A 25,922-nucleotide genomic window follows, 5' to 3' on the forward strand; every position below is an offset into this window, starting at 1 on the left:
CAGGTGCTGGGGGTATGATTGGGTCGCCTCTGGCTTCGGCTGGAGGTGGCTTTTTGTCCCTGTTCCTCGCTGTGGCCTTTTGGCTCGGAGGGACGGGGAATGGTTTGGGGGACCCTTCTCCTTTTGGAGAGGGTTTCAAGAAGACCAGCATCCTAGTGCACTTTTTTTGTGGCACTTGTCACTTTTTTAAGCGCACTCGGGTTTTGTACACGAATTCGGGCTTTAAATATTTTTTTATCTGTTCTTATCAGTTTAATATCTGATACGTCCCCTATCTGGGGACCATATATTAAATGGATTTTTAGAACAGGGAGATGGAAAAAGAGCTTGCTCTGTCCACTCCACGCATTGACCTGGTATTGCAGTATCTCCAGGACCGGTGCACCCCTTCTTTAATGCAGTTTCTAAAATCAGAAAGAATTGAATTCAATGCTTTTTGTTCATTTTGCTTGTTTGTCGGATTTTGGGATGGACTCTTTGGCTTTGCTTTTCTTCTCCTCATTGGATTTTTCATGTTAAAAGTTGCAGAAGCCAGATGACAAGCTCATTTTGGTTCAACTTCAGCAACTGTGCATTGCATTGCCATGTAATGTAATGTAATGCAATGCTATCTATCTAGCTCTCCCTCTATACTTCCTTTTGGATAAACAGACATATTAGGCAAGCATTTTGGAGCTTTCACCTAAATAACTACAGGTGGTGAGATAAGCTGCACAATATAATTGACCTTTCAGTATATTGTTGCACACACACCATCTTTTTAGCAAATGCCCTTGTTATCAACAGCAGCCTTTTAAACTCACCTGAGCTAACAGGTATGTGAGCTGGTTACTCTGCTGCGCTTAAAATTTCTTTTTTGGTTTGCTACAATGCCTTTTCTGAAACGTTGTCTCCCTCTGCTGGAACACTGACTTCTTTCATTTAATGCCTGCAGACTATAAAAGAGAAACCAACCCAAAAAGTTTGGTTGATTAGTCTGTGGCATTCTTTTAAACTGTTGCTTATGGCGGTCTCTGTGAGCTTCTCAGTGACATTCAGCCATCCAGGTATCCCGCCTGCAGTAGACGGAATGTGGCAATGGAACGCTGGCTGCGCGTGTCATAATAGGCTCTGAGCCTTTATATACCTGCGCACAGCAGCAGCCACCTTCAGTCTGCTGCTGGACAGCCAGCAGCAGCAGCAGCAGGAGAGGTAATTAATCAGCAACCCTCCTGCTAAGGGTAGACAGCTGCTCGTTCCACCCCCCCCCCCGCCTTAATTGGTTCTCCTCCCTTCCAACGGTGTTGAGGCGGGTGGGAACAGCCGGGGGTTGAGGGTACTGTGCTAAAAGAGGTGGAGTTATGCAGATCTAAAACGCGTGGATTGCAGCAGCAGCAAGCCGAAAAGTGCAGGCATGTGAGGGATCTAGAGGTTGACAGCATGTCTTCTTAACGGGAGTCCAGGTGGCCATCTCCACAAATGGACTTTTCAGAATCCTTGGGTGGCACCGTAGTCGGAAACCAATTCTGGTTATCGCTTCTCGGCCTTTTGGCTAAGATCAAGTGTAGTATCTGTTCTTATCAGTTTAATATCTGATACGTCCCCTATCTGGGGACCATATATTAAATGGATTTTTAGAACAGGGAGATGGAAAAAGAGCTTGCTCTGTCCACTCCACGCATTGACCTGGTATTGCAGTATCTCCAGGACCGGTGCACCCCTTCTTTAATGCAGTTTCTAAAATCAGAAAGAATTGAATTCAATGCTTTTTGTTCATTTTGCTTGTTTGTCGGATTTTGGGATGGACTCTTTGGCTTTGCTTTTCTTCTCCTCATTGGATTTTTCATGTTAAAAGTTGCAGAAGCCAGATGACAAGCTCATTTTGGTTCAACTTCAGCAACTGTGCATTGCATTGCCATGTAATGTAATGTAATGCAATGCTATCTATCTAGCTCTCCCTCTATACTTCCTTTTGGATAAACAGACATATTAGGCAAGCATTTTGGAGCTTTCACCTAAATAACTACAGGTGGTGAGATAAGCTGCACAATATAATTGACCTTTCAGTATATTGTTGCACACACACCATCTATTTAGCAAATGCCCTTGTTATCAACAGCAGCCTTTTAAACTCACCTGAGCTAACAGGTATGTGAGCTGGTTACTCTGCTGCGCTTAAAATTTCTTTTTTGGTTTGCTACAATGCCTTTTCTGAAACGTTGTCTCCCTCTGCTGGAACACTGACTTCTTTCATTTAATGCCTGCAGACTATAAAAGAGAAACCAACCCAAAAAGTTTGGTTGATTAGTCTGTGGCATTCTTTTAAACTGTTGCTTATGGCGGTCTCTGTGAGCTTCTCAGTGACATTCAGCCATCCAGGTATCCCGCCTGCAGTAGACGGAATGTGGCAATGGAACGCTGGCTGCGCGTGTCATAATAGGCTCTGAGCCTTTATATACCTGCGCACAGCAGCAGCCACCTTCAGTCTGCTGCTGGACAGCCAGCAGCAGCAGCAGCAGGAGAGGTAATTAATCAGCAACCCTCCTGCTAAGGGTAGACAGCTGCTCGTTCCACCCCCCCCCCGCCTTAATTGGTTCTCCTCCCTTCCAACGGTGTTGAGGCGGGTGGGAACAGCCGGGGGTTGAGGGTACTGTGCTAAAAGAGGTGGAGTTATGCAGATCTAAAACGCGTGGATTGCAGCAGCAGCAAGCCGAAAAGTGCAGGCATGTGAGGGATCTAGAGGTTGACAGCATGTCTTCTTAACGGGAGTCCAGGTGGCCATCTCCACAAATGGACTTTTCAGAATCCTTGGGTGGCACCGTAGTCGGAAACCAATTCTGGTTATCGCTTCTCGGCCTTTTGGCTAAGATCAAGTGTAGTATCTGTTCTTATCAGTTTAATATCTGATACGTCCCCTATCTGGGGACCATATATTAAATGGATTTTTAGAACAGGGAGATGGAAAAAGAGCTTGCTCTGTCCACTCCACGCATTGACCTGGTATTGCAGTATCTCCAGGACCGGTGCACCCCTTCTTTAATGCAGTTTCTAAAATCAGAAAGAATTGAATTCAATGCTTTTTGTTCATTTTGCTTGTTTGTCGGATTTTGGGATGGACTCTTTGGCTTTGCTTTTCTTCTCCTCATTGGATTTTTCATGTTAAAAGTTGCAGAAGCCAGATGACAAGCTCATTTTGGTTCAACTTCAGCAACTGTGCATTGCATTGCCATGTAATGTAATGTAATGCAATGCTATCTATCTAGCTCTCCCTCTATACTTCCTTTTGGATAAACAGACATATTAGGCAAGCATTTTGGAGCTTTCACCTAAATAACTACAGGTGGTGAGATAAGCTGCACAATATAATTGACCTTTCAGTATATTGTTGCACACACACCATCTATTTAGCAAATGCCCTTGTTATCAACAGCAGCCTTTTAAACTCACCTGAGCTAACAGGTATGTGAGCTGGTTACTCTGCTGCGCTTAAAATTTCTTTTTTGGTTTGCTACAATGCCTTTTCTGAAACGTTGTCTCCCTCTGCTGGAACACTGACTTCTTTCATTTAATGCCTGCAGACTATAAAAGAGAAACCAACCCAAAAAGTTTGGTTGATTAGTCTGTGGCATTCTTTTAAACTGTTGCTTATGGCGGTCTCTGTGAGCTTCTCAGTGACATTCAGCCATCCAGGTATCCCGCCTGCAGTAGACGGAATGTGGCAATGGAACGCTGGCTGCGCGTGTCATAATAGGCTCTGAGCCTTTATATAACTGCGCACAGCAGCAGCCACCTTCAGTCTGCTGCTGGACAGCCAGCAGCAGCAGCAGGAGAGGTAATTAATCAGCAACCCTCCTGCTAAGGGTAGACAGCTGCTCGTTCCACCCCCCCCCCCGCCTTAATTGGTTCTCCTCCCTTCCAACGGTGTTGAGGCGGGTGGGAACAGCCGGGGGTTGAGGGTACTGTGCTAAAAGAGGTGGAGTTATGCAGATCTAAAACGCGTGGATTGCAGCAGCAGCAAGCCGAAAAGTGCAGGCATGTGAGGGATCTAGAGGTTGACAGCATGTCTTCTTAACGGGAGTCCAGGTGGCCATCTCCACAAATGGACTTTTCAGAATCCTTGGGTGGCACCGTAGTCGGAAACCAATTCTGGTTATCGCTTCTCGGCCTTTTGGCTAAGATCAAGTGTAGTATCTTTCGAAAAGGCGGTTTTGGATGTTGGCCGCCCTAGTAGATTGATACATTATGCACACTGGGGTTTAGGCGCTTGTTAGTACGCCAGGTGGCTAATATAGTCATCTGGTGGAAAGCATGGCCCCCCAGGATCGACGCCATTGGGCCGGGGAAGATCGAAAGCCCGAAGTGTGAAGTGCCCCAGGAGTGGTGACCCTGGGGTGCCTTAACTCACTGGGATTGGGAACCCCACTTGAGTTTATGGCACATTTGCACAAGCACTTCAAATTTTCTTTCTTCGCACACACCCTTATTCCGGGCCTTCTGGCCTTAGGATGGGGAATTTTTCAATTCCCGGTTGAAGGTCCGGGCAGTATTATACTGTGAAACCTTCACTATTTATTTAATTTCTTTGTCACTGTGTGTCCACTTATTCACGTGTGTCACGTCCTACTAGGATTTTGTCGGGATGCGGTTCCCTTACGGGTTCCTCTCTTGGCAGGTCTAGGGGGGGAGTGTGTGGCCATCAGGTTCCGCTCCCCCCTGAACCCCCCTGGCTCTCCTCTTTCGGGAGGAGAGCGTTGTTGGCTCCCCTCTTCCGGGAGGGGAGCACAGTCTTTGGCTCCCAGTGCCTTGTTCGGGTGAGAACTCGGGCAGGTGCTGGGGGTATGATTGGGTCGCCTCTGGCTTCGGCTGGAGGTGGCTTTTTGTCCCTGTTCCTCGCTGTGGCCTTTTGGCTCGGAGGGACGGGGAATGGTTTGGGGGACCCTTCTCCTTTTGGAGAGGGTTTCAAGAAGACCAGCATCCTAGTGCACTTTTTTTGTGGCACTTGTCACTTTTTTAAGCGCACTCGGGTTTTGTACACGAATTCGGGCTTTAAATATTTTTTTATCTGTTCTTATCAGTTTAATATCTGATACGTCCCCTATCTGGGGACCATATATTAAATGGATTTTTAGAACAGGGAGATGGAAAAAGAGCTTGCTCTGTCCACTCCACGCATTGACCTGGTATTGCAGTATCTCCAGGACCGGTGCACCCCTTCTTTAATGCAGTTTCTAAAATCAGAAAGAATTGAATTCAATGCTTTTTGTTCATTTTGCTTGTTTGTCGGATTTTGGGATGGACTCTTTGGCTTTGCTTTTCTTCTCCTCATTTGATTTTTCATGTTAAAAGTTGCAGAAGCCAGATGACAAGCTCATTTTGGTTCAACTTCAGCAACTGTGCATTGCATTGCCATGTAATGTAATGTAATACAATGCTATCTATCTAGCTCTCCCTCTATACTTCCTTTTGGATAAACAGACATATTAGGCAAGCATTTTGGAGCTTTCACCTAAATAACTACAGGTGGTGAGATAAGCTGCACAATATAATTGACCTTTCAGTATATTGTTGCACATACACCATCTATTTAGCAAATGCCCTTGTTATCAACAGCAGCCTTTTAAACTCACCTGAGCTAACAGGTATGTGAGCTGGTTACTCTGCTGCGCTTAAAATTTCTTTTTTGGTTTGCTACAATGCCTTTTCTGAAACGTTGTCTCCCTCTGCTGGAACACTGACTTCTTTCATTTAATGCCTGCAGACTATAAAAGAGAAACCAACCCAAAAAGTTTGGTTGATTAGTCTGTGGCATTCTTTTAAACTGTTGCTTATGGCGGTCTCTGTGAGCTTCTCAGTGACATTCAGCCATCCAGGTATCCCGCCTGCAGTAGACGGAATGTGGCAATGGAACGCTGGCTGCGCGTGTCATAATAGGCTCTGAGCCTTTATATACCTGCGCACAGCAGCAGCCACCTTCAGTCTGCTGCTGGACAGCCAGCAGCAGCAGCAGCAGGAGAGGTAATTAATCAGCAACCCTCCTGCTAAGGGTAGACAGCTGCTCGTTCCACCCCCCCCCCCCGCCTTAATTGGTTCTCCTCCCTTCCAACGGTGTTGAGGCGGGTGGGAACAGCCGGGGGTTGAGGGTACTGTGCTAAAAGAGGTGGAGTTATGCAGATCTAAAACGCGTGGATTGCAGCAGCAGGAAGCCGAAAAGTGCAGGCATGTGAGGGATCTAGAGGTTGACAGCATGTCTTCTTAACGGGAGTCCAGGTGGCCATCTCCACAAATGGACTTTTCAGAATCCTTGGGTGGCACCGTAGTCGGAAACCAATTCTGGTTATCGCTTCTCGGCCTTTTGGCTAAGATCAAGTGTAGTATCTGTTCTTATCAGTTTAATATCTGATACGTCCCCTATCTGGGGACCATATATTAAATGGATTTTTAGAACAGGGAGATGGAAAAAGAGCTTGCTCTGTCCACTCCACGCATTGACCTGGTATTGCAGTATCTCCAGGACCGGTGCACCCCTTCTTTAATGCAGTTTCTAAAATCAGAAAGAATTGAATTCAATGCTTTTTGTTCATTTTGCTTCTTTGTCGGATTTTGGGATGGACTCTTTGGCTTTGCTTTTCTTCTCCTCATTGGATTTTTCATGTTAAAAGTTGCAGAAGCCAGATGACAAGCTCATTTTGGTTCAACTTCAGCAACTGTGCATTGCATTGCCATGTAATGTAATGTAATGCAATGCTATCTATCTAGCTCTCCCTCTATACTTCCTTTTGGATAAACAGACATATTAGGCAAGCATTTTGGAGCTTTCACCTAAATAACTACAGGTGGTGAGATAAGCTGCACAATATAATTGACCTTTCAGTATATTGTTGCACACACACCATCTATTTAGCAAATGCCCTTGTTATCAACAGCAGCCTTTTAAACTCACCTGAGCTAACAGGTATGTGAGCTGGTTACTCTGCTGCGCTTAAAATTTCTTTTTTGGTTTGCTACAATGCCTTTTCTGAAACGTTGTCTCCCTCTGCTGGAACACTGACTTCTTTCATTTAATGCCTGCAGACTATAAAAGAGAAACCAACCCAAAAAGTTTGGTTGATTAGTCTGTGGCATTCTTTTAAACTGTTGCTTATGGCGGTCTCTGTGAGCTTCTCAGTGACATTCAGCCATCCAGGTATCCCGCCTGCAGTAGACGGAATGTGGCAATGGAACGCTGGCTGCGCGTGTCATAATAGGCTCTGAGCCTTTATATACCTGCGCACAGCAGCAGCCACCTTCAGTCTGCTGCTGGACAGCCAGCAGCAGCAGCAGCAGGAGAGGTAATTAATCAGCAACCCTCCTGCTAAGGGTAGACAGCTGCTCGTTCCACCCCCCCCCCCGCCTTAATTGGTTCTCCTCCCTTCCAACGGTGTTGAGGCGGGTGGGAACAGCCGGGGGTTGAGGGTACTGTGCTAAAAGAGGTGGAGTTATGCAGATCTAAAACGCGTGGATTGCAGCAGCAGCAAGCCGAAAAGTGCAGGCATGTGAGGGATCTAGAGGTTGACAGCATGTCTTCTTAACGGGAGTCCAGGTGGCCATCTCCACAAATGGACTTTTCAGAATCCTTGGGTGGCACCGTAGTCGGAAACCAATTCTGGTTATCGCTTCTCGGCCTTTTGGCTAAGATCAAGTGTAGTATCTGTTCTTATCAGTTTAATATCTGATACGTCCCCTATCTGGGGACCATATATTAAATGGATTTTTAGAACAGGGAGATGGAAAAAGAGCTTGCTCTGTCCACTCCACGCATTGACCTGGTATTGCAGTATCTCCAGGACCGGTGCACCCCTTCTTTAATGCAGTTTCTAAAATCAGAAAGAATTGAATTCAATGCTTTTTGTTCATTTTGCTTGTTTGTCGGATTTTGGGATGGACTCTTTGGCTTTGCTTTTCTTCTCCTCATTGGATTTTTCATGTTAAAAGTTGCAGAAGCCAGATGACAAGCTCATTTTGGTTCAACTTCAGCAACTGTGCATTGCATTGCCATGTAATGTAATGTAATGTAATGCAATGCTATCTATCTAGCTCTCCCTCTATACTTCCTTTTGGATAAACAGACATATTAGGCAAGCATTTTGGAGCTTTCACCTAAATAACTACAGGTGGTGAGATAAGCTGCACAATATAATTGACCTTTCAGTATATTGTTGCACACACACCATCTATTTAGCAAATGCCCTTGTTATCAACAGCAGCCTTTTAAACTCACCTGAGCTAACAGGTATGTGAGCTGGTTACTCTGCTGCGCTTAAAATTTCTTTTTTGGTTTGCTACAATGCCTTTTCTGAAACGTTGTCTCCCTCTGCTGGAACACTGACTTCTTTCATTTAATGCCTGCAGACTATAAAAGAGAAACCAACCCAAAAAGTTTGGTTGATTAGTCTGTGGCATTCTTTTAAACTGTTGCTTATGGCGGTCTCTGTGAGCTTCTCAGTGACATTCAGCCATCCAGGTATCCCGCCTGCAGTAGACGGAATGTGGCAATGGAACGCTGGCTGCGCGTGTCATAATAGGCTCTGAGCCTTTATATACCTGCGCACAGCAGCAGCCACCTTCAGTCTGCTGCTGGACAGCCAGCAGCAGCAGCAGGAGAGGTAATTAATCAGCAACCCTCCTGCTAAGGGTAGACAGCTGCTCGTTCCACCCCCCCCCCCCGCCTTAATTGGTTCTCCTCCCTTCCAACGGTGTTGAGGCGGGTGGGAACAGCCGGGGGTTGAGGGTACTGTGCTAAAAGAGGTGGAGTTATGCAGATCTAAAACGCGTGGATTGCAGCAGCAGCAAGCCGAAAAGTGCAGGCATGTGAGGGATCTAGAGGTTGACAGCATGTCTTCTTAACGGGAGTCCAGGTGGCCATCTCCACAAATGGACTTTTCAGAATCCTTGGGTGGCACCGTAGTCGGAAACCAATTCTGGTTATCGCTTCTCGGCCTTTTGGCTAAGATCAAGTGTAGTATCTTTCGAAAAGGCGGTTTTGGATGTTGGCCGCCCTAGTAGATTGATACATTATGCACACTGGGGTTTAGGCGCTTGTTAGTACGCCAGGTGGCTAATATAGTCATCTGGTGGAAAGCATGGCCCCCCAGGATCGACGCCATTGGGCCGGGGAAGATCGAAAGCCCGAAGTGTGAAGTGCCCCAGGAGTGATGACCCTGGGGTGCCTTAACTCACTGGGATTGGGAACCCCACTTGAGTTTATGGCACATTTGCACAAGCACTTCAAATTTTCTTTCTTCGCACACACCCTTATTCCGGGCCTTCTGGCCTTAGGATGGGGAATTTTTCAATTCCCGGTTGAAGGTCCGGGCAGTATTATACTGTGAAACCTTCACTATTTATTTAATTTCTTTGTCACTGTGTGTCCACTTATTCACGTGTGTCACGTCCTACTAGGATTTTGTCGGGATGCGGTTCCCTTACGGGTTCCTCTCTTGGCAGGTCTAGGGGGGGAGTGTGTGGCCATCAGGTTCCGCTCCCCCCTGAACCCCCCTGGCTCTCCTCTTTCGGGAGGAGAGCGTTGTTGGCTCCCCTCTTCCGGGAGGGGAGCACAGTCTTTGGCTCCCAGTGCCTTGTTCGGGTGAGAACTCGGGCAGGTGCTGGGGGTATGATTGGGTCGCCTCTGGCTTCGGCTGGAGGTGGCTTTTTGTCCCTGTTCCTCGCTGTGGCCTTTTGGCTCGGAGGGACGGGGAATGGTTTGGGGGACCCTTCTCCTTTTGGAGAGGGTTTCAAGAAGACCAGCATCCTAGTGCACTTTTTTTGTGGCACTTGTCACTTTTTTAAGCGCACTCGGGTTTTGTACACGAATTCGGGCTTTAAATATTTTTTTATCTGTTCTTATCAGTTTAATATCTGATACGTCCCCTATCTGGGGACCATATATTAAATGGATTTTTAGAACAGGGAGATGGAAAAAGAGCTTGCTCTGTCCACTCCACGCATTGACCTGGTATTGCAGTATCTCCAGGACCGGTGCACCCCTTCTTTAATGCAGTTTCTAAAATCAGAAAGAATTGAATTCAATGCTTTTTGTTCATTTTGCTTGTTTGTCGGATTTTGGGATGGACTCTTTGGCTTTGCTTTTCTTCTCCTCATTTGATTTTTCATGTTAAAAGTTGCAGAAGCCAGATGACAAGCTCATTTTGGTTCAACTTCAGCAACTGTGCATTGCATTGCCATGTAATGTAATGTAATACAATGCTATCTATCTAGCTCTCCCTCTATACTTCCTTTTGGATAAACAGACATATTAGGCAAGCATTTTGGAGCTTTCACCTAAATAACTACAGGTGGTGAGATAAGCTGCACAATATAATTGACCTTTCAGTATATTGTTGCACATACACCATCTATTTAGCAAATGCCCTTGTTATCAACAGCAGCCTTTTAAACTCACCTGAGCTAACAGGTATGTGAGCTGGTTACTCTGCTGCGCTTAAAATTTCTTTTTTGGTTTGCTACAATGCCTTTTCTGAAACGTTGTCTCCCTCTGCTGGAACACTGACTTCTTTCATTTAATGCCTGCAGACTATAAAAGAGAAACCAACCCAAAAAGTTTGGTTGATTAGTCTGTGGCATTCTTTTAAACTGTTGCTTATGGCGGTCTCTGTGAGCTTCTCAGTGACATTCAGCCATCCAGGTATCCCGCCTGCAGTAGACGGAATGTGGCAATGGAACGCTGGCTGCGCGTGTCATAATAGGCTCTGAGCCTTTATATACCTGCGCACAGCAGCAGCCACCTTCAGTCTGCTGCTGGACAGCCAGCAGCAGCAGCAGCAGGAGAGGTAATTAATCAGCAACCCTCCTGCTAAGGGTAGACAGCTGCTCGTTCCACCCCCCCCCCCGCCTTAATTGGTTCTCCTCCCTTCCAACGGTGTTGAGGCGGGTGGGAACAGCCGGGGGTTGAGGGTACTGTGCTAAAAGAGGTGGAGTTATGCAGATCTAAAACGCGTGGATTGCAGCAGCAGCAAGCCGAAAAGTGCAGGCATGTGAGGGATCTAGAGGTTGACAGCATGTTTTCTTAACGGGAGTCCAGGTGGCCATCTCCACAAATGGACTTTTCAGAATCCTTGGGTGGCACCGTAGTCGGAAACCAATTCTGGTTATCGCTTCTCGGCCTTTTGGCTAAGATCAAGTGTAGTATCTGTTCTTATCAGTTTAATATCTGATACGTCCCCTATCTGGGGACCATATATTAAATGGATTTTTAGAACAGGGAGATGGAAAAAGAGCTTGCTCTGTCCACTCCACGCATTGACCTGGTATTGCAGTATCTCCAGGACCGGTGCACCCCTTCTTTAATGCAGTTTCTAAAATCAGAAAGAATTGAATTCAATGCTTTTTGTTCATTTTGCTTGTTTGTCGGATTTTGGGATGGACTCTTTGGCTTTGCTTTTCTTCTCCTCATTGGATTTTTCATGTTAAAAGTTGCAGAAGCCAGATGACAAGCTCATTTTGGTTCAACTTCAGCAACTGTGCATTGCATTGCCATGTAATGTAATGTAATGCAATGCTATCTATCTAGCTCTCCCTCTATACTTCCTTTTGGATAAACAGACATATTAGGCAAGCATTTTGGAGCTTTCACCTAAATAACTACAGGTGGTGAGATAAGCTGCACAATATAATTGACCTTTCAGTATATTGTTGCACACACACCATCTATTTAGCAAATGCCCTTGTTATCAACAGCAGCCTTTTAAACTCACCTGAGCTAACAGGTATGTGAGCTGGTTACTCTGCTGCGCTTAAAATTTCTTTTTTGGTTTGCTACAATGCCTTTTCTGAAACGTTGTCTCCCTCTGCTGGAACACTGACTTCTTTCATTTAATGCCTGCAGACTATAAAAGAGAAACCAACCCAAAAAGTTTGGTTGATTAGTCTGTGGCATTCTTTTAAACTGTTGCTTATGGCGGTCTCTGTGAGCTTCTCAGTGACATTCAGCCATCCAGGTATCCCGCCTGCAGTAGACGGAATGTGGCAATGGAACGCTGGCTGCGCGTGTCATAATAGGCTCTGAGCCTTTATATACCTGCGCACAGCAGCAGCCACCTTCAGTCTGCTGCTGGACAGCCAGCAGCAGCAGCAGCAGGAGAGGTAATTAATCAGCAACCCTCCTGCTAAGGGTAGACAGCTGCTCGTTCCACCCCCCCCCCCGCCTTAATTGGTTCTCCTCCCTTCCAACGGTGTTGAGGCGGGTGGGAACATCCGGGGGTTGAGGGCACTGTGCTAAAAGAGGTGGAGTTATGCAGATCTAAAACGCGTGGATTGCAGCAGCAGCAAGCCGAAAAGTGCAGGCATGTGAGGGATCTAGAGGTTGACAGCATGTCTTCTTAACGGGAGTCCAGGTGGCCATCTCCACAAATGGACTTTTCAGAATCCTTGGGTGGCACCATAGTCGGAAACCAATTCTGGTTATCGCTTCTCGGCCTTTTGGCTAAGATCAAGTGTAGTATCTGTTCTTATCAGTTTAATATCTGATACGTCCCCTATCTGGGGACCATATATTAAATGGATTTTTAGAACAGGGAGATGGAAAAAGAGCTTGCTCTGTCCACTCCACGCATTGACCTGGTATTGCAGTATCTCCAGGACCGGTGCACCCCTTCTTTAATGCAGTTTCTAAAATCAGAAAGAATTGAATTCAATGCTTTTTGTTCATTTTGCTTGTTTGTCGGATTTTGGGATGGACTCTTTGGCTTTGCTTTTCTTCTCCTCATTGGATTTTTCATGTTAAAAGTTGCAGAAGCCAGATGACAAGCTCATTTTGGTTCAACTTCAGCAACTGTGCATTGCATTGCCATGTAATGTAATGTAATGCAATGCTATCTATCTAGCTCTCCCTCTATACTTCCTTTTGGATAAACAGACATATTAGGCAAGCATTTTGGAGCTTTCACCTAAATAACTACAGGTGGTGAGATAAGCTGCACAATATAATTGACCTTTCAGTATATTGTTGCACACACACCATCTATTTAGCAAATGCCCTTGTTATCAACAGCAGCCTTTTAAACTCACCTGAGCTAACAGGTATGTGAGCTGGTTACTCTGCTGCGCTTAAAATTTCTTTTTTGGTTTGCTACAATGCCTTTTCTGAAACGTTGTCTCCCTCTGCTGGAACACTGACTTCTTTCATTTAATGCCTGCAGACTATAAAAGAGAAACCAACCCAAAAAGTTTGGTTGATTAGTCTGTGGCATTCTTTTAAACTGTTGCTTATGGCGGTCTCTGTGAGCTTCTCAGTGACATTCAGCCATCCAGGTATCCCGCCTGCAGTAGACGGAATGTGGCAATGGAACGCTGGCTGCGCGTGTCATAATAGGCTCTGAGCCTTTATATACCTGCGCACAGCAGCAGCCACCTTCAGTCTGCTGCTGGACAGCCAGCAGCAGCAGCAGCAGGAGAGGTAATTAATCAGCAACCCTCCTGCTAAGGGTAGACAGCTGCTCGTTCCACCCCCACCCCCGCCTTAATTGGTTCTCCTCCCTTCCAACGGTGTTGAGGCGGGTGGGAACAGCCGGGGGTTGAGGGTACTGTGCTAAAAGAGGTGGAGTTATGCAGATCTAAAACGCGTGGATTGCAGCAGCAGCAAGCCGAAAAGTGCAGGCATGTGAGGGATCTAGAGGTTGACAGCATGTCTTCTTAACGGGAGTCCAGGTGGCCATCTCCACAAATGGACTTTTCAGAATCCTTGGGTGGCACCGTAGTCGGAAACCAATTCTGGTTATCGCTTCTCGGCCTTTTGGCTAAGATCAAGTGTAGTATCTGTTCTTATCAGTTTAATATCTGATACGTCCCCTATCTGGGGACCATATATTAAATGGATTTTTAGAACAGGGAGATGGAAAAAGAGCTTGCTCTGTCCACTCCACGCATTGACCTGGTATTGCAGTATCTCCAGGACCGGTGCACCCCTTCTTTAATGCAGTTTCTAAAATCAGAAAGAGTTGAATTCAATGCTTTTTGTTCATTTTGCTTGTTTGTCAGATTTTGGGATGGACTCTTTGGCTTTGCTTTTCTTCTCCTCATTGGATTTTTCATGTTAAAAGTTGCAGAAGCCAGATGACAAGCTCATTTTGGTTCAACTTCAGCAACTGTGCATTGCATTGCCATGTAATGTAATGTAATGCAATGCTATCTATCTAGCTCTCCCTCTATACTTCCTTTTGGATAAACAGACATATTAGGCAAGCATTTTGGAGCTTTCACCTAAATAACTACAGGTGGTGAGATAAGCTGCACAATATAATTGACCTTTCAGTATATTGTTGCACACACACCATCTATTTAGCAAATGCCCTTGTTATCAACAGCAGCCTTTTAAACTCACCTGAGCTAACAGGTATGTGAGCTGGTTACTCTGCTGCGCTTAAAATTTCTTTTTTGGTTTGCTACAATGCCTTTTCTGAAACGTTGTCTCCCTCTGCTGGAACACTGACTTCTTTCATTTAATGCCTGCAGACTATAAAAGAGAAACCAACCCAAAAAGTTTGGTTGATTAGTCTGTGGCATTCTTTTAAACTGTTGCTTATGGCGGTCTCTGTGAGCTTCTCAGTGACATTCAGCCATCCAGGTATCCCGCCTGCAGTAGACGGAATGTGGCAATGGAACGCTGGCTGCGCGTGTCATAATAGGCTCTGAGCCTTTATATACCTGCGCACAGCAGCAGCCACCTTCAGTCTGCTGCTGGACAGCCAGCAGCAGCTGCAGCAGGAGAGGTAATTAATCAGCAACCCTCCTGCTAAGGGTAGACAGCTGCTCGTTCCACCCCCCCCCGCCTTAATTGGTTCTCCTCCCTTCCAACGGTGTTGAGGCGGGTGGGAACAGCCGGGGGTTGAGGGTACTGTGCTAAAAGAGGTGGAGTTATGCAGATCTAAAACGCGTGGATTGCAGCAGCAGCAAGCCGAAAAGTGCAGGCATGTGAGGGATCTAGAGGTTGACAGCATGTCTTCTTAACGGGAGTCCAGGTGGCCATCTCCACAAATGGACTTTTCAGAATCCTTGGGTGGCACCGTAGTCGGAAACCAATTCTGGTTATCGCTTCTCGGCCTTTTGGCTAAGATCAAGTGTAGTATCTGTTCTTATCAGTTTAATATCTGATACGTCCCCTATCTGGGGACCATATATTAAATGGATTTTTAGAACAGGGAGATGGAAAAAGAGCTTGCTCTGTCCACTCCACGCATTGACCTGGTATTGCAGTATCTCCAGGACCGGTGCACCCCTTCTTTAATGCAGTTTCTAAAATCAGAAAGAATTGAATTCAATGCTTTTTGTTCATTTTGCTTGTTTGTCGGATTTTGGGATGGACTCTTTGGCTTTGCTTTTCTTCTCCTCATTGGATTTTTCATGTTAAAAGTTGCAGAAGCCAGATGACAAGCTCATTTTGGTTCAACTTCAGCAACTGTGCATTGCATTGCCATGTAATGTAATGTAATGCAATGCTATCTATCTAGCTCTCCCTCTATACTTCCTTTTGGATAAACAGACATATTAGGCAAGCATTTTGGAGCTTTCACCTAAATAACTACAGGTGGTGAGATAAGCTGCACAATATAATTGACCTTTCAGTATATTGTTGCACACACACCATCTATTTAGCAAATGCCCTTGTTATCAACAGCAGCCTTTTAAACTCACCTGAGCTAACAGGTATGTGAGCTGGTTACTCTGCTGCGCTTAAAATTTCTTTTTTGGTTTGCTACAATGCCTTTTCTGAAACGTTGTCTCCCTCTGCTGGAACACTGACTTCTTTCATTTAATGCCTGCAGACTATAAAAGAGAAACCAACCCAAAAAGTTTGGTTGATTAGTCTGTGGCATTCTTTTAAACTGTTGCTTATGGCGGTCTCTGTGAGCTTCTCAGTGACATTCAGCCATCCAGGTATCCCGCCTGCAGTAGACGGAATGTGGCAATGGAACGCTGGCTGCGCGTGTCATAATAGGCTCTGAGCCTTTATATACCTGCGCACAGCAGCAGCCACCTTCAGTCTGCTGCTGGACAGCCAGCAGCAGCAGCAGCAGGAGAGGTAATTAATCAGCAACCCTCCTGCTAAGGGTAGACAGCTGCTCGTTCCACCCCCCCCCCCCCCCGCCTTAATTGGTTCTCCTCCCTTCCAACGGTGTTGAGGCGGGTGGGAACAGCCGGGGGTTGAGGGTACTGTGCTAAAAGAGGTGGAGTTATGCAGATCTAAAACGCGTGGATTGCAGCAGCAGCAAGCCGAAAAGTGCAGGCATGTGAGGGATCTAGAGGTTGACAGCATGTCTTCTTAACGGGAGTCCAGGTGGCCATCTCCACAAATGGACTTTTCAGAATCCTTGGGTGGCACCGTAGTCGGAAACCAATTCTGGTTATCGCTTCTCGGCCTTTTGGCTAAGATCAAGTGTAGTATCTGTTCTTATCAGTTTAATATCTGATACGTCCCCTATCTGGGGACCATATATTAAATGGATTTTTAGAACAGGGAGATGGAAAAAGAGCTTGCTCTGTCCACTCCACGCATTGACCTGGTATTGCAGTATCTCCAGGACCGGTGCACCCCTTCTTTAATGCAGTTTCTAAAATCAGAAAGAATTGAATTCAATGCTTTTTGTTCATTTTGCTTGTTTGTCGGATTTTGGGATGGACTCTTTGGCTTTGCTTTTCTTCTCCTCATTGGATTTTTCATGTTAAAAGTTGCAGAAGCCAGATGACAAGCTCATTTTGGTTCAACTTCAGCAACTGTGCATTGCATTGCCATGTAATGTAATGTAATGCAATGCTATCTATCTAGCTCTCCCTCTATACTTCCTTTTGGATAAACAGACATATTAGGCAAGCATTTTGGAGCTTTCACCTAAATAACTACAGGTGGTGAGATAAGCTGCACAATATAATTGACCTTTCAGTATATTGTTGCACACACACCATCTATTTAGCAAATGCCCTTGTTATCAACAGCAGCCTTTTAAACTCACCTGAGCTAACAGGTATGTGAGCTGGTTACTCTGCTGCGCTTAAAATTTCTTTTTTGGTTTGCTACAATGCCTTTTCTGAAACGTTGTCTCCCTCTGCTGGAACACTGACTTCTTTCATTTAATGCCTGCAGACTATAAAAGAGAAACCAACCCAAAAAGTTTGGTTGATTAGTCTGTGGCATTCTTTTAAACTGTTGCTTATGGCGGTCTCTGTGAGCTTCTCAGTGACATTCAGCCATCCAGGTATCCCGCCTGCAGTAGACGGAATGTGGCAATGGAACGCTGGCTGCGCGTGTCATAATAGGCTCTGAGCCTTTATATACCTGCGCACAGCAGCAGCCACCTTCAGTCTGCTGCTGGACAGCCAGCAGCAGCAGCAGCAGGAGAGGTAATTAATCAGCAACCCTCCTGCTAAGGGTAGACAGCTGCTCGTTCCACCCCCCCCCCGCCTTAATTGGTTCTCCTCCCTTCCAACGGTGTTGAGGCGGGTGGGAACAGCCGGGGGTTGAGGGTACTGTGCTAAAAGAGGTGGAGTTATGCAGATCTAAAACGCGTGGATTGCAGCAGCAGCAAGCCGAAAAGTGCAGGCATGTGAGGGATCTAGAGGTTGACAGCATGTCTTCTTAACGGGAGTCCAGGTGGCCATCTCCACAAATGGACTTTTCAGAATCCTTGGGTGGCACCGTAGTCGGAAACCAATTCTGGTTATCGCTTCTCGGCCTTTTGGCTAAGTTCAAGTGTAGTATCTGTTCTTATCAGTTTAATATCTGATACGTCCCCTATCTGGGGACCATATATTAAATGGATTTTTAGAACAGGGAGATGGAAAAAGAGCTTGCTCTGTCCACTCCACGCATTGACCTGGTATTGCAGTATCTCCAGGACCGGTGCACCCCTTCTTTAATGCAGTTTCTAAAATCAGAAAGAATTGAATTCAATGCTTTTTGTTCATTTTGCTTGTTTGTCGGATTTTGGGATGGACTCTTTGGCTTTGCTTTTCTTCTCCTCATTGGATTTTTCATGTTAAAAGTTGCAGAAGCCAGATGACAAGCTCATTTTGGTTCAACTTCAGCAACTGTGCATTGCATTGCCATGTAATGTAATGTAATGCAATGCTATCTATCTAGCTCTCCCTCTATACTTCCTTTTGGATAAACAGACATATTAGGCAAGCATTTTGGAGCTTTCACCTAAATAACTACAGGTGGTGAGATAAGCTGCACAATATAATTGACCTTTCAGTATATTGTTGCACACACACCATCTATTTAGCAAATGCCCTTGTTATCAACAGCAGCCTTTTAAACTCACCTGAGCTAACAGGTATGTGAGCTGGTTACTCTGCTGCGCTTAAAATTTCTTTTTTGGTTTGCTACAATGCCTTTTCTGAAACGTTGTCTCCCTCTGCTGGAACACTGACTTCTTTCATTTAATGCCTGCAGACTATAAAAGAGAAACCAACCCAAAAAGTTTGGTTGATTAGTCTGTGGCATTCTTTTAAACTGTTGCTTATGGCGGTCTCTGTGAGCTTCTCAGTGACATTCAGCCATCCAGGTATCCCGCCTGCAGTAGACGGAATGTGGCAATGGAACGCTGGCTGCGCGTGTCATAATAGGCTCTGAGCCTTTATATACCTGCGCACAGCAGCAGCCACCTTCAGTCTGCTGCTGGACAGCCAGCAGCAGCAGCAGCAGGAGAGGTAATTAATCAGCAACCCTCCTGCTAAGGGTAGACAGCTGCTCGTTCCACCCCCCCCCCACCCCCGCCTTAATTGGTTCTCCTCCCTTCCAACGGTGTTGAGGCGGGTGGGAACAGCCGGGGGTTGAGGGTACTGTGCTAAAAGAGGTGGAGTTATGCAGATCTAAAACGCGTGGATTGCAGCAGCAGCAAGCCGAAAAGTGCAGGCATGTGAGGGATCTAGAGGTTGACAGCATGTCTTCTTAACGGGAGTCCAGGTGGCCATCTCCACAAATGGACTTTTCAGAATCCTTGGGTGGCACCGTAGTCGGAAACCAATTCTGGTTATCGCTTCTCGGCCTTTTGGCTAAGATCAAGTGTAGTATCTGTTCTTATCAGTTTAATATCTGATACGTCCCCTATCTGGGGACCATATATTAAATGGATTTTTAGAACAGGGAGATGGAAAAAGAGCTTGCTCTGTCCACTCCACGCATTGAGCTGGTATTGCAGTATCTCCAGGACCGGTGCACCCCTTCTTTAATGCAGTTTCTAAAATCAGAAAGAATTGAATTCAATGCTTTTTGTTCATTTTGCTTGTTTGTCGGATTTTGGGATGGACTCTTTGGCTTTGCTTTTCTTCTCCTCATTGGATTTTTCATGTTAAAAGTTGCAGAAGCCAGATGACAAGCTCATTTTGGTTCAACTTCAGCAACTGTGCATTGCATTGCCATGTAATGTAATGTAATGCAATGCTATCTATCTAGCTCTCCCTCTATACTTCCTTTTGGATAAACAGACATATTAGGCAAGCATTTTGGAGCTTTCACCTAAATAACTACAGGTGGTGAGATAAGCTGCACAATATAATTGACCTTTCAGTATATTGTTGCACACACACCATCTATTTAGCAAATGCCCTTGTTATCAACAGCAGCCTTTTAAACTCACCTGAGCTAACAGGTATGTGAGCTGGTTACTCTGCTGCGCTTAAAATTTCTTTTTTGGTTTGCTACAATGCCTTTTCTGAAACGTTGTCTCCCTCTGCTGGAACACTGACTTCTTTCATTTAATGCCTGCAGACTATAAAAGAGAAACCAACCCAAAAAGTTTGGTTGATTAGTCTGTGGCATTCTTTTAAACTGTTGCTTATGGCGGTCTCTGTGAGCTTCTCAGTGACATTCAGCCATCCAGGTATCCCGCCTGCAGTAGACGGAATGTGGCAATGGAACGCTGGCTGCGCGTGTCATAATAGGCTCTGAGCCTTTATATACCTGCGCACAGCAGCAGCCACCTTCAGTCTGCTGCTGGACAGCCAGCAGCAGCAGCAGCAGGAGAGGTAATTAATCAGCAACCCTCCTGCTAAGGGTAGACAGCTGCTCGTTCCACCCCCCCCCCCCCGCCTTAATTGGTTCTCCTCCCTTCCAACGGTGTTGAGGCGGGTGGGAACAGCCGGGGGTTGAGGGTACTGTGCTAAAAGAGGTGGAGTTATGCAGATCTAAAACGCGTGGATTGCAGCAGCAGCAAGCCGAAAAGTGCAGGCATGTGAGGGATCTAGAGGTTGACAGCATGTCTTCTTAACGGGAGTCCAGGTGGCCATCTCCACAAATGGACTTTTCAGAATCCTTGGGTGGCACCGTAGTCGGAAACCAATTCTGGTTATCGCTTCTCGGCCTTTTGGCTAAGATCAAGTGTAGTATCTGTTCTTATCAGTTTAATATCTGATACGTCCCCTATCTGGGGACCATATATTAAATGGATTTTTAGAACAGGGAGATGGAAAAAGAGCTTGCTCTGTCCACTCCACGCATTGACCTGGTATTGCAGTATCTCCAGGACCGGTGCACCCCTTCTTTAATGCAGTTTCTAAAATCAGAAAGAATTGAATTCAATGCTTTTTGTTCATTTTGCTTGTTTGTCGGATTTTGGGATGGACTCTTTGGCTTTGCTTTTCTTCTCCTCATTGGATTTTTCATGTTAAAAGTTGCAGAAGCCAGATGACAAGCTCATTTTGGTTCAACTTCAGCAACTGTGCATTGCATTGCCATGTAATGTAATGTAATGCAATGCTATCTATCTAGCTCTCCCTCTATACTTCCTTTTGGATAAACAGACATATTAGGCAAGCATTTTGGAGCTTTCACCTAAATAACTACAGGTGGTGAGATAAGCTGCACAATATAATTGACCTTTCAGTATATTGTTGCACACACACCATCTATTTAGCAAATGCCCTTGTTATCAACAGCAGCCTTTTAAACTCACCTGAGCTAACAGGTATGTGAGCTGGTTACTATGCTGCGCTTAAAATTTCTTTTTTGGTTTGCTACAATGCCTTTTCTGAAACGTTGTCTCCCTCTGCTGGAACACTGACTTCTTTCATTTAATGCCTGCAGACTATAAAAGAGAAACCAACCCAAAAAGTTTGGTTGATTAGTCTGTGGCATTCTTTTAAACTGTTGCTTATGGCGGTCTCTGTGAGCTTCTCAGTGACATTCAGCCATCCAGGTATCCCGCCTGCAGTAGACGGAATGTGGCAATGGAACGCTGGCTGCGCGTGTCATAATAGGCTCTGAGCCTTTATATACCTGCGCACAGCAGCAGCCACCTTCAGTCTGCTGCTGGACAGCCAGCAGCAGCAGCAGCAGGAGAGGTAATTAATCAGCAACCCTCCTGCTAAGGGTAGACAGCTGCTCGTTCCACCCCCCCCCCCCCGCCTTAATTGGTTCTCCTCCCTTCCAACGGTGTTGAGGCGGGTGGGAACAGCCGGGGGTTGAGGGTACTGTGCTAAAAGAGGTGGAGTTATGCAGATCTAAAACGCGTGGATTGCAGCAGCAGCAAGCCGAAAAGTGCAGGCATGTGAGGGATCTAGAGGTTGACAGCATGTCTTCTTAACGGGAGTCCAGGTGGCCATCTCCACAAATGGACTTTTCAGAATCCTTGGGTGGCACCGTAGTCGGAAACCAATTCTGGTTATCGCTTCTCGGCCTTTTGGCTAAGATCAAGTGTAGTATCTGTTCTTATCAGTTTAATATCTGATACGTCCCCTATCTGGGGACCATATATTAAATGGATTTTTAGAACAGGGAGATGGAAAAAGAGCTTGCTCTGTCCACTCCACGCATTGACCTGGTATTGCAGTATCTCCAGGACCGGTGCACCCCTTCTTTAATGCAGTTTCTAAAATCAGAAAGAATTGAATTCAATGCTTTTTGTTCATTTTGCTTGTTTGTCGGATTTTGGGATGGACTCTTTGGCTTTGCTTTTCTTCTCCTCATTGGATTTTTCATGTTAAAAGTTGCAGAAGCCAGATGACAAGCTCATTTTGGTTCAACTTCAGCAACTGTGCATTGCATTGCCATGTAATGTAATGTAATGCAATGCTATCTATCTAGCTCTCCCTCTATACTTCCTTTTGGATAAACAGACATATTAGGCAAGCATTTTGGAGCTTTCACCTAAATAACTACAGGTGGTGAGATAAGCTGCACAATATAATTGACCTTTCAGTATATTGTTGCACACACACCATCTATTTAGCAAATGCCCTTGTTATCAACAGCAGCCTTTTAAACTCACCTGAGCTAACAGGTATGTGAGCTGGTTACTCTGCTGCGCTTAAAATTTCTTTTTTGGTTTGCTACAATGCCTTTTCTGAAACGTTGTCTCCCTCTGCTGGAACACTGACTTCTTTCATTTAATGCCTGCAGACTATAAAAGAGAAACCAACCCAAAAAGTTTGGTTGATTAGTCTGTGGCATTCTTTTAAACTGTTGCTTATGGCGGTCTCTGTGAGCTTCTCAGTGACATTCAGCCATCCAGGTATCCTGCCTGCAGTAGACGGAATGTGGCAATGGAACGCTGGCTGCGCATGTCATAATAGGCTCTGAGCCTTTATATACCTGCGCACAGCAGCAGCCACCTTCAGTCTGCTGCTGGACAGCCAGCAGCAGCAGCAGCAGGAGAGGTAATTAATCAGCAACCCTCCTGCTAAGGGTAGACAGCTGCTCGTTCCACCCCCCCCCCCCGCCTTAATTGGTTCTCCTCCCTTCCAACGGTGTTGAGGCGGGTGGGAACAGCCGGGGGTTGAGGGTACTGTGCTAAAAGAGGTGGAGTTATGCAGATCTAAAACGCGTGGATTGCAGCAGCAGCAAGCCGAAAAGTGCAGGCATGTGAGGGATCTAGAGGTTGACAGCATGTCTTCTTAACGGGAGTCCAGGTGGCCATCTCCACAAATGGACTTTTCAGAATCCTTGGGTGGCACCGTAGTCGGAAACCAATTCTGGTTATCGCTTCTCGGCCTTTTGGCTAAGATCAAGTGTAGTATCTGTTCTTATCAGTTTAATATCTGATACGTCCCCTATCTGGGGACCATATATTAAATGGATTTTTAGAACAGGGAGATGGAAAAAGAGCTTGCTCTGTCCACTCCACGCATTGACCTGGTATTGCAGTATCTCCAGGACCGGTGCACCCCTTCTTTAATGCAGTTTCTAAAATCAGAAAGAATTGAATTCAATGCTTTTTGTTCATTTTGCTTGTTTGTCGGATTTTGGGATGGACTCTTTGGCTTTGCTTTTCTTCTCCTCATTGGATTTTTCATGTTAAAAGTTGCAGAAGCCAGATGACAAGCTCATTTTGGTTCAACTTCAGCAACTGTGCATTGCATTGCCATGTAATGTAATGTAATGCAATGCTATCTATCTAGCTCTCCCTCTATACTTCCTTTTGGATAAACAGACATATTAGGCAAGCATTTTGGAGCTTTCACCTAAATAACTACAGGTGGTGAGATAAGCTGCACAATATAATTGACCTTTCAGTATATTGTTGCACACACACCATCTATTTAGCAAATGCCCTTGTTATCAACAGCAGCCTTTTAAACTCACCTGAGCTAACAGGTATGTGAGCTGGTTACTCTGCTGCGCTTAAAATTTCTTTTTTGGTTTGCTACAATGCCTTTTCTGAAACGTTGTCTCCCTCTGCTGGAACACTGACTTCTTTCATTTAATGCCTGCAGACTATAAAAGAGAAACCAACCCAAAAAGTTTGGTTGATTAGTCTGTGGCATTCTTTTAAACTGTTGCTTATGGCGGTCTCTGTGAGCTTCTCAGTGACATTCAGCCATCCAGGTATCCTGCCTGCAGTAGACGGAATGTGGCAATGGAACGCTGGCTGCGCATGTCATAATAGGCTCTGAGCCTTTATATACCTGCGCACAGCAGCAGCCACCTTCAGTCTGCTGCTGGACAGCCAGCAGCAGCAGCAGCAGGAGAGGTAATTAATCAGCAACCCTCCTGCTAAGGGTAGACAGCTGCTCGTTCCACCCCCCCCCCGCCTTAATTGGTTCTCCTCCCTTCCAACGGTGTTGAGGCGGGTGGGAACAGCCGGGGGTTGAGGGTACTGTGCTAAAAGAGGTGGAGTTATGCAGATCTAAAACGCGTGGATTGCAGCAGCAGCAAGCCGAAAAGTGCAGGCATGTGAGGGATCTAGAGGTTGACAGCATGTCTTCTTAACGGGAGTCCAGGTGGCCATCTCCACAAATGGACTTTTCAGAATCCTTGGGTGGCACCGTAGTCGGAAACCAATTCTGGTTATCGCTTCTCGGCCTTTTGGCTAAGATCAAGTGTAGTATCTGTTCTTATCAGTTTAATATCTGATACGTCCCCTATCTGGGGACCATATATTAAATGGATTTTTAGAACAGGGAGATGGAAAAAGAGCTTGCTCTGTCCACTCCACGCATTGACCTGGTATTGCAGTATCTCCAGGACCGGTGCACCCCTTCTTTAATGCAGTTTCTAAAATCAGAAAGAATTGAATTCAATGCTTTTTGTTCATTTTGCTTGTTTGTCGGATTTTGGGATGGACTCTTTGGCTTTGCTTTTCTTCTCCTCATTGGATTTTTCATGTTAAAAGTTGCAGAAGCCAGATGACAAGCTCATTTTGGTTCAACTTCAGCAACTGTGCATTGCATTGCCATGTAATGTAATGTAATGCAATGCTATCTATCTAGCTCTCCCTCTATACTTCCTTTTGGATAAACAGACATATTAGGCAAGCATTTTGGAGCTTTCACCTAAATAACTACAGGTGGTGAGATAAGCTGCACAATATAATTGACCTTTCAGTATATTGTTGCACACACACCATCTATTTAGCAAATGCCCTTGTTATCAACAGCAGCCTTTTAAACTCACCTGAGCTAACAGGTATGTGAGCTGGTTACTCTGCTGCGCTTAAAATTTCTTTTTTGGTTTGCTACAATGCCTTTTCTGAAACGTTGTCTCCCTCTGCTGGAACACTGACTTCTTTCATTTAATGCCTGCAGACTATAAAAGAGAAACCAACCCAAAAAGTTTGGTTGATTAGTCTGTGGCATTCTTTTAAACTGTTGCTTATGGCGGTCTCTGTGAGCTTCTCAGTGACATTCAGCCATCCAGGTATCCCGCCTGCAGTAGACGGAATGTGGCAATGGAACGCTGGCTGCGCGTGTCATAATAGGCTCTGAGCCTTTATATACCTGCGCACAGCAGCAGCCACCTTCAGTCTGCTGCTGGACAGCCAGCAGCAGCAGCAGCAGGAGAGGTAATTAATCAGCAACCCTCCTGCTAAGGGTAGACAGCTGCTCGTTCCACCCCCCCCCCCCGCCTTAATTGGTTCTCCTCCCTTCCAACGGTGTTGAGGCGGGTGGGAACAGCCGGGGGTTGAGGGTACTGTGCTAAAAGAGGTGGAGTTATGCAGATCTAAAACGCGTGGATTGCAGCAGCAGCAAGCCGAAAAGTGCAGGCATGTGAGGGATCTAGAGGTTGACAGCATGTCTTCTTAACGGGAGTCCAGGTGGCCATCTCCACAAATGGACTTTTCAGAATCCTTGGGTGGCACCGTAGTCGGAAACCAATTCTGGTTATCGCTTCTCGGCCTTTTGGCTAAGATCAAGTGTAGTATCTGTTCTTATCAGTTTAATATCTGATACGTCCCCTATCTGGGGACCATATATTAAATGGATTTTTAGAACAGGGAGATGGAAAAAGAGCTTGCTCTGTCCACTCCACGCATTGACCTGGTATTGCAGTATCTCCAGGACCGGTGCACCCCTTCTTTAATGCAGTTTCTAAAATCAGAAAGAATTGAATTCAATGCTTTTTGTTCATTTTGCTTGTTTGTCGGATTTTGGGATGGACTCTTTGGCTTTGCTTTTCTTCTCCTCATTGGATTTTTCATGTTAAAAGTTGCAGAAGCCAGATGACAAGCTCATTTTGG

General features: G+C 45.6%; 19 non-coding genes and 2 pseudogenes across 19 annotated transcripts; all 21 read left to right on the plus strand.

Annotated features, from left to right (window-relative positions):
• The first annotated feature begins 195 nt into the window (after positions 1-195).
• Positions 196-390, plus strand: LOC141216793 (U2 spliceosomal RNA). Its single transcript, XR_012285800.1, has one exon. It is a non-coding gene; the product is annotated as a U2 spliceosomal RNA (small nuclear RNA).
• A 1,121-nt stretch (positions 391-1,511) lies between these two features.
• LOC141215536 (U2 spliceosomal RNA) lies at positions 1,512-1,702 on the plus strand. Its single transcript, XR_012284599.1, has one exon. It is a non-coding gene; the product is annotated as a U2 spliceosomal RNA (small nuclear RNA).
• Positions 1,703-2,822: 1,120 nt separating this feature from the next.
• LOC141215537 (U2 spliceosomal RNA) lies at positions 2,823-3,013 on the plus strand. The gene has a single exon (XR_012284600.1). It is a non-coding gene; the product is annotated as a U2 spliceosomal RNA (small nuclear RNA).
• Positions 3,014-4,131: 1,118 nt separating this feature from the next.
• On the plus strand, positions 4,132-4,223 carry LOC141216959 (U2 spliceosomal RNA; annotated as a pseudogene).
• A 775-nt stretch (positions 4,224-4,998) lies between these two features.
• On the plus strand, positions 4,999-5,193 carry LOC141216794 (U2 spliceosomal RNA). Its single transcript, XR_012285801.1, has one exon. It is a non-coding gene; the product is annotated as a U2 spliceosomal RNA (small nuclear RNA).
• Positions 5,194-6,315: 1,122 nt separating this feature from the next.
• LOC141215538 (U2 spliceosomal RNA) lies at positions 6,316-6,506 on the plus strand. Its single transcript, XR_012284601.1, has one exon. It is a non-coding gene; the product is annotated as a U2 spliceosomal RNA (small nuclear RNA).
• Positions 6,507-7,627: 1,121 nt separating this feature from the next.
• On the plus strand, positions 7,628-7,818 carry LOC141215539 (U2 spliceosomal RNA). The gene has a single exon (XR_012284602.1). It is a non-coding gene; the product is annotated as a U2 spliceosomal RNA (small nuclear RNA).
• Positions 7,819-8,942: 1,124 nt separating this feature from the next.
• On the plus strand, positions 8,943-9,034 carry LOC141216960 (U2 spliceosomal RNA; annotated as a pseudogene).
• A 775-nt stretch (positions 9,035-9,809) lies between these two features.
• Positions 9,810-10,004, plus strand: LOC141216795 (U2 spliceosomal RNA). The gene has a single exon (XR_012285802.1). It is a non-coding gene; the product is annotated as a U2 spliceosomal RNA (small nuclear RNA).
• Positions 10,005-11,125: 1,121 nt separating this feature from the next.
• On the plus strand, positions 11,126-11,316 carry LOC141215541 (U2 spliceosomal RNA). Its single transcript, XR_012284604.1, has one exon. It is a non-coding gene; the product is annotated as a U2 spliceosomal RNA (small nuclear RNA).
• A 1,121-nt stretch (positions 11,317-12,437) lies between these two features.
• On the plus strand, positions 12,438-12,628 carry LOC141215542 (U2 spliceosomal RNA). Its single transcript, XR_012284605.1, has one exon. It is a non-coding gene; the product is annotated as a U2 spliceosomal RNA (small nuclear RNA).
• Positions 12,629-13,749: 1,121 nt separating this feature from the next.
• On the plus strand, positions 13,750-13,940 carry LOC141215543 (U2 spliceosomal RNA). The gene has a single exon (XR_012284606.1). It is a non-coding gene; the product is annotated as a U2 spliceosomal RNA (small nuclear RNA).
• A 1,119-nt stretch (positions 13,941-15,059) lies between these two features.
• On the plus strand, positions 15,060-15,250 carry LOC141215544 (U2 spliceosomal RNA). Its single transcript, XR_012284607.1, has one exon. It is a non-coding gene; the product is annotated as a U2 spliceosomal RNA (small nuclear RNA).
• Positions 15,251-16,375: 1,125 nt separating this feature from the next.
• Positions 16,376-16,566, plus strand: LOC141215545 (U2 spliceosomal RNA). The gene has a single exon (XR_012284608.1). It is a non-coding gene; the product is annotated as a U2 spliceosomal RNA (small nuclear RNA).
• A 1,120-nt stretch (positions 16,567-17,686) lies between these two features.
• Positions 17,687-17,877, plus strand: LOC141216664 (U2 spliceosomal RNA). Its single transcript, XR_012285688.1, has one exon. It is a non-coding gene; the product is annotated as a U2 spliceosomal RNA (small nuclear RNA).
• A 1,126-nt stretch (positions 17,878-19,003) lies between these two features.
• LOC141216606 (U2 spliceosomal RNA) lies at positions 19,004-19,194 on the plus strand. Its single transcript, XR_012285633.1, has one exon. It is a non-coding gene; the product is annotated as a U2 spliceosomal RNA (small nuclear RNA).
• A 1,123-nt stretch (positions 19,195-20,317) lies between these two features.
• On the plus strand, positions 20,318-20,508 carry LOC141215546 (U2 spliceosomal RNA). The gene has a single exon (XR_012284609.1). It is a non-coding gene; the product is annotated as a U2 spliceosomal RNA (small nuclear RNA).
• Positions 20,509-21,631: 1,123 nt separating this feature from the next.
• Positions 21,632-21,822, plus strand: LOC141215547 (U2 spliceosomal RNA). Its single transcript, XR_012284610.1, has one exon. It is a non-coding gene; the product is annotated as a U2 spliceosomal RNA (small nuclear RNA).
• A 1,122-nt stretch (positions 21,823-22,944) lies between these two features.
• On the plus strand, positions 22,945-23,135 carry LOC141215548 (U2 spliceosomal RNA). The gene has a single exon (XR_012284611.1). It is a non-coding gene; the product is annotated as a U2 spliceosomal RNA (small nuclear RNA).
• A 1,120-nt stretch (positions 23,136-24,255) lies between these two features.
• On the plus strand, positions 24,256-24,446 carry LOC141215549 (U2 spliceosomal RNA). Its single transcript, XR_012284612.1, has one exon. It is a non-coding gene; the product is annotated as a U2 spliceosomal RNA (small nuclear RNA).
• Positions 24,447-25,568: 1,122 nt separating this feature from the next.
• On the plus strand, positions 25,569-25,759 carry LOC141215550 (U2 spliceosomal RNA). Its single transcript, XR_012284613.1, has one exon. It is a non-coding gene; the product is annotated as a U2 spliceosomal RNA (small nuclear RNA).
• The last annotated feature ends 163 nt before the right edge of the window (positions 25,760-25,922 follow it).

The sequence above is a fragment of the Phyllobates terribilis genome, unplaced genomic scaffold, assembly GCF_046119375.1.
Source record: "Phyllobates terribilis strain yellow unplaced genomic scaffold, ASM4611937v1 Scaffold_236__1_contigs__length_3049075, whole genome shotgun sequence".
Taxonomy (NCBI): domain Eukaryota; kingdom Metazoa; phylum Chordata; class Amphibia; order Anura; family Dendrobatidae; genus Phyllobates; species Phyllobates terribilis.